We start from the raw sequence: 8,816 nt of genomic DNA, 5'->3' as shown, positions 1-8,816 counted from the left end.
TGCTGGAGCCTTAACTCAGTGAGCAAGGCCAGGGATCAAACTTCGGCATCCCTGTGGATACTAGTCAGGGCCTTAACCCGCTGAGCCACATCAGGAACTCTCGGCTTTTCCCATTTTTAAAAGGACAAAAGCTTTGTCTTTTCCTGGATCAGCAAAACTGTCAACCAGAGATAATGTGTTTGTAGCTAATTCCCAAGATACCTGCTTGAAATATGACTACGGGCGGTAAAGTGAAAATGCCTAGTTATAGAGTCTCCACAGATGACAAGTGTTCTGACCTAAGGTCAAGAACTAGGTCAGAAATATAACCTTTCCAAGTATTTAAGCATTTTCAGAATGAAATGCTTAGGCCCTCGGAATATGCGAAGGCTCTGTGAAACCTGGAAGGGCTTTTAGAAAAATTCCAGTCTCCTTTACAGATGAGGCCAAATACCTTTGCAAATTCTACATCAGGCAGCGAGAAGAAGGAGGGTTTAAGATGGTACACTTTCCTCCCCACTGACTTGCCACTAAAATAAACAACAATAATAAACATTCATGCTCTTTGAGCCGGAATGGAGGTGCCAGGCCAATCTTTTCCTCGATGTTTTTTCTCTTCTGTTTTCCATTGCCTCAGCTTGATCTCAGGTTTGTACTGGAACAGAGTCCAAACAGGATAAAATACCCTGAAAAGCTTTGTTGGGACTGCTGCAACCTGGCCAGAGGCAAGAAATAGTAGAAATCATGAGAGAGCCTGTTCGGATGAGAATTCCAGCGGCGCTCGGTTCCATTCAAGCAAGTTCCAAAACAAGAGAAAAATCCTTACATGGCCCGCCAACATTTTTAGGGTGCTCCTCCAAAACAAACAGAAATTTGCATCTTTGAAGAGTCCCCAAATTTGGAGCCCATCCATTGCCTGAGTTCCCCTGGCGGCCCCCTCCGTCTGGACCAGAAGAAAGTCCATGATGCAAAGTCAGCGGTGTGGACCTTTGGTGAGGCTGCTGCTTGGCCTCTTGGACACCTCCAACAGTGAGTGCTTTCCTAAGGCTGGGATGCAGAAAGTCCTGAGTTTCATTTTTCTTGTGCCAGCATTAATGGATATGATGCTGTCTGTCATTCTCCCACCCTGTAGAAGAAAATCGCTCTAAGTTCATGACTTAATCTCTGCTCATAGGAGACATAATAAAAGCTAGAACTCCCCCCAAAAGAGAGGTGAGCGTGGTTAATCACTCTGTCAGTGCAGAAAGATTCCTTTCTGCTGCACAGTTGTTCACTGACCTAAGACAGATTTGAAGAAGAGGTCCGAGGCTCATCTATGCTCCAGAGGCCATATTGTTTTGCAGATGGTGGAATAAATAAAATATTTCCTGAAGCGTGAACACGTGCAGGAAGGAGCAGAGGATGAGGGGATGCTGCTGTAAGCCGGGCCAGCCAGATGTGAATGCTGACCTCCACGCACTGGAATCTGATTGACAGTGGGGTTGGATTTCTCCAGCTGTTTGGAAGAGCTGCATGGGAAGTCAACTCGTTCCCAAGACGAAAGGGGGCCACCTGCAACATATCCCCTTCATCACCGTTGGGATTTCCATCGTGTGTATTTCTGGGATCTCGAATCCCTCGTTTTCAATGCGCAGAAATCTTATAAAAGGGATTTCCGAAGTATCAGCAACCAGATCTCTGAAAGAGAGTTCTGTATTCTTTCCACCAGGATCAGCGCTCAGAGTGTCGGCCGATCCCTACAGAGCTAGGTTTAATATTTAGTTTCAGGATGATTTGAACTGTGGATGGCACATACCGCAGCCAACAAGCTAACAGAAAGCACACATGCCTTGCGTATGTGTGTGTTCATGAAAGTAGGTGCGTGTTGTGAACAAGTTCCTGCAAATGGAAACCATCTATAAAACTGTCCACTGGAGCCAATGGAATACTCACTAATTAGAATCGTTTCTGGAAACTATTGTTTCAGGAAAGTGGTAGTTCCAGGAAGCCTTGAAGATTTTATTTATGTATGTATTTGTTTATGTAGGTTTTTATAACTGCAGCCTTGGCTAAAATTAACATCATGAAACAAGGACAGCAAAATTGCATTTTTAAATGTGCCCGAAAACTGAGCATTAGTCATAATACAATGCCGGATACCCCTGGATTCAAAACCAGCAACTCTGGGGGGAAAAAAAAAAAAAAACCTACAGAAACGTGAACCTCATGTATAGATTGGTTAGCTGAAATATACCTTTGCAGGAGCTACAAAATAAAGGGTTTGTGAATAACTGCAAATGCAAATTAAATTGCGGGCCAAGGTTTAAAGAGAACAACTGGTTTCAAACAGACCCTTAAGCATTTCAGAAGCAGCTATTTACATACAAGCAATTAATGCCTGAATTACAAATCATTCTTATCAATTCATTAAAACAAGCTCCCCAGGGACCTCTACTAGACTGAAAAAAATCTGAGATCTCTAACTTGTATACATTTGAAAAAAGGCACACATTTCACTGTTCACCCTCTGCTAATTCAGATTGTCCTTTTCAACAATCTGAGTGCGAAAGGTTTCTGCCTGCTCCTGGAGCGAAACCAGCTCTGAGTGATAACACTGACACTGATCTCTGATGTCTTGGGGATGTAGAAAAAGACCTCCTCCAAGTGTAAAAGCAGATCACACTTGTGTGACAGAAGAACCACTTACAAGATGCCATTTAAGGGGCCCATCTCACCTCCAAATATATCCCCACTTGAGTCTCCAGTATTTAAGGTTTCTGTGATTGGATTCATTTGGATGAAGGCAAATAGCTTTGTCAAGGGGCTGCTGTTTAAATGAAGATATTTTCTGAGTGGGAAGGTAATCCATGCACCTGCATGGGCTCAGGGGCCCCAGGGCAGCCAGGTTCAGAGTGGGGCTCAGATCAGAACATGGGAGGGGGAAGGCCTGCACCTCACGGCCTTCATTCGCAGAGGGAAACCTCGAGAGCATAACGGGATCAGGTGGACAGGGGCGGTGAGGAAAGGAAGTGCTAAGAACAATTTCATCACTGTGTTGAAGGCCAGCCTTGCCTCCAACATGCTAGTTTAGCGTCACGGTCCCCAGGAAGTCGGCTCTGGGGACACCTTCTAAACTTCCAGGCTTTGCTCTTCCAAGGCTGAAGCCCCACACCCTGCCTTGTGCCAGCCCCTCCAACAGGTCTTCTTCCTGTTTGCAGCAGGCCCTTTAAAATCCCGAGAGGTTGCCTTTACACATCTGTATGCTCTCTGGGGCGTGCGGGGGGGGGGGGGGGGGGGGGGGCCTTTATCCCCCCCCCCCCCCCCCGATCAAGCGTGGCTCTCACTTCCGCATAAATCTCCCGACTTCTCTGAGAAGGCTTTCCAGAATTAAAATTCAAACCCAAGCAAAGTATTTCTGGGATACTGTGAAATACAGTCAGCAACCCTAACATGTCACGTGCTGAGACATCAAATACAGAAAAAGTCCAAGACTTTATATGACCTACTGAACATTCACACATTGTCCAAAGATTTTCTTTGAAATGCTGTTCTAGCCCAAGGGGATGGATCTGCTTAAAAAAAAAAAAAAAACTATATGAAAATCTATCCAGGTGGATATTTTAAAACCTAGTTGCCTATTGACCAGTCATTTCTTCCACTTAAAAAGTTAGAACTTTTTTAAAGGCAATCCTCTTTTTCCCTTGGAGAAGGTAAGCAAGAATCCTGTTTTGCTTTCATCACTGGAAGTCATTGTTCCATCCCGGAAGACATCTCTGTGCTTCCAGGCTGTCAAGCCAGTGACAAGAGATTCATTGCCTTCTCACCTAACTGGACCATTCCTAGGAACCACCAAGCCCTGCAAATCGTTCCCTATTTATACAACTACCACTTTTTTTTTTTTCCTTTTCTATAACACGGAGCTTTGAATGTTATTCCTGGGAGATTTCTACTAGGTGCTTAAAGATCTGTGATTGTTTTTGAGGGCCATGTTAGCTATGTGGGTTGGGGAAGATAACCTTTATTTGAGAACTCTAGCGTATCAAGGCAGATTTTTTTTTTTTTTTTTTTTTTCCTGTGCATGTAATCCCTGTGCTTCCTGGTGAAAGGAATTTTGAGACTGCTAATCTGGTTCTCAGGACACCCAGTTAAGACTCTTAAGACTCAAACAAAGAGAGATGCACAGAAGGGCCCAACCAGGTGGGAGGGAGAGAAGCAAATTGTTGTCCTTCAGAGGCCAAAAACTTGTCCATAGAGAGGTTGGTAGTGCAAACAGCTGTATTCAGGATCTTAGCAGGTGGTGAGAGGGGAGACCTTGGGGTGTGATTCAGTGTGATGTTTGACTCAGCAGAAGCACCTGCCAGGTGGGGGTACAGCAGCAACAACCCAGAAGAACAAAGCAACCTAGACTCCCTCTCAGGTGACCTCAGGAGAGGGACTTGAAGTTCAGTAATGAAGTGCTTGGGGGGAGGTGGGGAAGCACCAAGCATCACTCGGATTGTCCTGTGAACTGGAGATTGGCACTTGTCATCTGCCTCTCCGTGGACTGAACCATGGAGCCTCTGCAGCTGCTTGACCCTCAGCATCCTCTGAAATGAGCTCAGGGCGGAGACCAGCAGTGAGGCACTCTGTGCTCCAGGGAAATTGGCAGAACAGGTCTTCCGATAGTTAGCTATTTTCAGGAGGAAATTTTATGAGCCCAATTCTTGCATCTCCTCGTATCTAGAAAAGCACTAAAATCCTTCCTGGTAACCTCCTCTGAAGGTGACTCGTAGCAGCCTTCAAAAGCCTAGCAGCAACCTTCTGTACAATGCGTGCGTGGGTGCCGGTGAGCCCTGAGGGAACTCAGGAAGGAAACAAAGAAAACCTGCTATCTAGCAGCCATCAGACGGCAGCCACTCCTAACAGCAAGCCCCAAGGATGCTCAGGCTGTGAAAATACAGGATACTGGCTCCAGATAGCTGAGATGCATATCAAAGGCATGATTTCAATGAGCCCAGACCTTTGTACCTTCCCATAGAAAAGCACTAAACTCCTTAACTTGAGATCTCTGGTTTTCTGTTAGAAGCAGTCATCTTTTGTTTCTGCTACTTTGCCCTTTGTGACCCAAACTCCTCAGCTCCCCGCTGGCCTCGTGGAATGGTTTTCTCAGGGTTACTTGAGATGCTGCCTCCTGGGTTTAAGTCCTCATTTTGCCCCAAATAAAACTTAACTCTCAAATTTTAGGTCATGCTTTTATTTTTTTTTAGATGACAGTCCTCACCCAAGCAAGCCCTGGGTGATCCCCAGAGCGACAGCATCTGGGAAACTGGAGGTTAGGTGCTGTACAACGTTGTCTAAATCCAAACATAAATACACCACGTTAGACTTAAGCTACATTTTACGGCAGATCTCAACACCTGTTCCTCTTGATCCCCTAAATCAGGCAAACCCAAGGGGCAGCAGGAACGAAAACCCTGTAGTCCCTAAGCAGAACTCTGCTTTTCACTGTCTGCTGGAAACTTTAAAGTCGGCTTAATAGTTTATCACTTAACACCCGGTCCCCAGTACTAATAAACTGCTAATCTGATTTGATTCCCAAGGGAAAGGTGCTGACATCAGAAGGTCAGGTGCAGATCAGCCTGCTGGTATAAAATATGTCTTTACAAACCTATGGAACGTTCTCTCTCAGATGAGTTCTGTCTTTGACCCCATGACCTCAAGCTGCGTGGATACGCAGATTCAGTCTGAAACAGCGATGGATGGCGCCTCAGCTCAGCAGCACCCCTTCCCCAAACATCACCTGCTGTCCCTAGCCCTCGCTGTGGACAATGCCTGACTCATAAACTAAGCAGATCTTACAGAAACACAGTCATTATAGTAACTTTAGGAATGATATTCAACGTTAAGATCGAGAAATTTATTTGTCAAAGTTGCTGAATTGTTCGACCCACCCTCACAATGCCCAGAACAAGGAACATGGTTAAACCAGAACAAAAAACAAATGCACTCATTTCATCCATAGATACATTGAAGAGTTTTTAAAGGGGATAGATGTATTTTGAGATGAGCATCTTTTTGGCCAATGTCATCTTTAACTGTTTCTTAGCAGAATGCTTTTCTTTGTTCTCCTCCATCTTTTTTTTTTTTTTTTTTTTTTTTTTTTTTTTTTTTTTTGTCTTTTTGCCTTTTCTAGAGCCACTTCCACAGCATATGGAGATTCCCAGGCTAGGGGTCGAATCAAAGCCGTAGCCACTGGCCTACGCCAGAGCCACAGCAAAGTGGGATCCAAGCCGCGTCTGCAACCTACACCACAGCTCACGGCAACGCCAGATCCTTAACCCACTGAGCAAGGGCAGGGACCGAACCCGCAACCTCATGGTTCCTAGTCGGATTCGTTAACCACTGCGCCACGACGGGAACTCCTCTCCTCCATCTTTTTCCTGGAAGTTCCTGGTCTTGGCTTTGAGGTAATGTCGCCTTGCTCACAAGTTTGTACTTGAAACTATGCTATGTGTCTTTGGAAGGAGACCATCCTCTGATCCTGGAAAAAGTCTGAACCTAATCAGGAAGAAAGTCTCCACAAGATTCCTCGGAAATTTTGCAAGTTAGGGATTAAGGCGAGCTAATCACAAACATTCAACTAGCTGTGGCCAGAGAAATAGCACCTTGTGGGTTCACTGCGGCCAACACTTAGAGAAGGGTGTCAGTGTCTACCCAGGAGCCAGACTGGCCCGGTGTGATGCTGAACAAAATGTTTAAAGCCACTATCTTCAGCTGATGTGCCTGGGCCTTTGTCATCAGCCACCCGTATGTAAATCCCAGACAGAAGAACAAGGCCTGGCCTGACTCCCATCCCTCGAGGTGCTGGACGATGTGCTAACCTGGAAGGAAAGAAAAAATCACTGGACTGGGGCATAAAATAGTGTTTATCTGTCGCTGTAGTCCTGCTTTTATTGAGGAAATAGATTATCCAGAGAAATGTGTACTGTTTATAGTTCTGTCAGATGGAGGGGTTGTTTCTAGGTCACATAACTTTATTGTCAGATACGCGGCCCCAGCAGTCTCCCCAAGAAGAAGACCTGGGTCCCAAAGCTCGGGCTCAACTCAATCATTCATCCATCGGCCATTGACAGAGACCAATGATGTGCCAGGATATATTAAAGTCTGATTATACCAGCAGAAAAGCAAACAAACTCCTTGCTCATGGTCTGGCTGAGCAAATAGTCACAGAAATAGATAATCATTCGTTGGAACCCTATGAAATGACCATCTTTCTGTCCAATATGATCGATATTGAACATTTCCTCTGGTGTAACCTTTCTGATGCAATTTATTAGGCTCAGTGATAGAAATACACCCGGTTTTTTGTTGGTGGTTTGCATTTAGCATGCAACAGGGCAGTTCAGCTGGGGAGTGTGGATTGGAGAAGGGGCTGGGGTGGGGGGTGCTGGGGGATCTTTGGTCAAAAAAGATGAAGGCGTGGGCTACGCACGTAAGAACCTTCTAGAACAAAATGCCTTTACAAAAGTATCATGAAGAGGCCCTTTGTTGTTTCATCAGCAAAGTTGCTCCAAAAGAGAAGAACTTTAGAACTGAAGGGTGATGACCTAGGGAGCTGACACTGAAGCCAGTAAGTGTCTGCCTGACCCTTGGTTTTTTTGTTCTTACTACCTGGAGCGGGCTCCCTGACCTGATAGGAGGTGCCCCATCCTAGATCTTAAGCACCTTCTTGAGTCACAGTCAGCTCCTGTGAAGAGCCCTTCTGCCTCCCACAAATGGTGTCATCCAGCCATAGATTTTGCCTCTTCCTCTGGGAAATGGTTCTTATGCCCAGTGTCTGGATTGTAAGCCCCGCTCTGCTGGTTCAAGGTTGGTGACTCCAGGCCCGTAAGCTCTGACCTTGGCTAGCTTTGTGACTGGTCTCACCCTTGCAAAATCTTTTTGGTTTTCATTTCCTGGCTTTCATAACATCCATGTCTAATCCAGCTGGCTCCTGTCATGTACTAATCGGGCTGCATTCTCTGGTTCTGCTTTTTACTCTGAGTGAGCGGTCTCAAGCCCTGAAAAAAAGGGATTTTTGAAGCGGCAACACAAGAGCACCGGGGAGGAAGGCCTATTGAGTGAGACTCCAATAAACCTTTGCAGCAACTCAGGGTTCTCCGAAAGTTCATTGAAAGTGTGTTGCCACATCGCTGTCTGGGAAGCTCTTGATGGTACAGGCTGCCAATGGTTTCACTTTACGCTCTGTGGCTTACCACACAGACAGTATTATGGGGAGAAGAACAAGCTTGCAGCCTAATAATTCATTAGAACTGGGAAGCGTGTGGCTCATGAAGATAAAAGGTTGTATAGAGATACATGTTTCTGGATCTGCATCGCCGCCACCGCCACGTGATGAGACCAGACACATGACAGTGAAGAGGGGTGGATAAATGTGGCAGGTCCCTGCATTAAGGAGAAGTTGTACTTACTGAGCTAAATGCCTCTTAAGGTTCCATCCAATTCTGATGATCCTGCGACTTGCAAAATCTTTCTTCTTCTTCTTTTTTTTTTTTTTCCCAAACACGAAATAGGACCTTTCTTTACCGAATATCACTAAGGTCCTGTGACAAATGGGTGCTATTACTGTACGTTCTCTGAAGCCTGTGCGGCATGTCTAAGGACGTTTTAACTCATGTTCTCCCCCAAGCTTTTAATCATTGCAGGAAAGGCCTGGGACCCATCGGCAGGAGCAGCAGAGTGTGTTTGTAGAAGGTGGTTCAGAGCCCTGGAAGCTGTGCTTTGAGACACAGCTGGAGACCTCACTGGGAGCCACCCTAGTTGTATGTTTTCTTGCTGTCAGGGGCTAATCCGTTTCTGGATGGGCAGTTTCTGAGGCC

The sequence above is a fragment of the Sus scrofa genome, chromosome 10, assembly GCF_054392235.1.
Source record: "Sus scrofa isolate SSC_HxYL_T2T_F1_AM1 chromosome 10, Sscrofa_HxYL_maternal_Yorkshire_Landrace_v2.0, whole genome shotgun sequence".
In the NCBI taxonomy this organism is placed as follows: Eukaryota; Metazoa; Chordata; class Mammalia; order Artiodactyla; family Suidae; genus Sus; species Sus scrofa.
The sequence above is the reverse complement of the archived record's forward strand: the minus strand, read 5'-3'. Positions refer to the sequence as shown.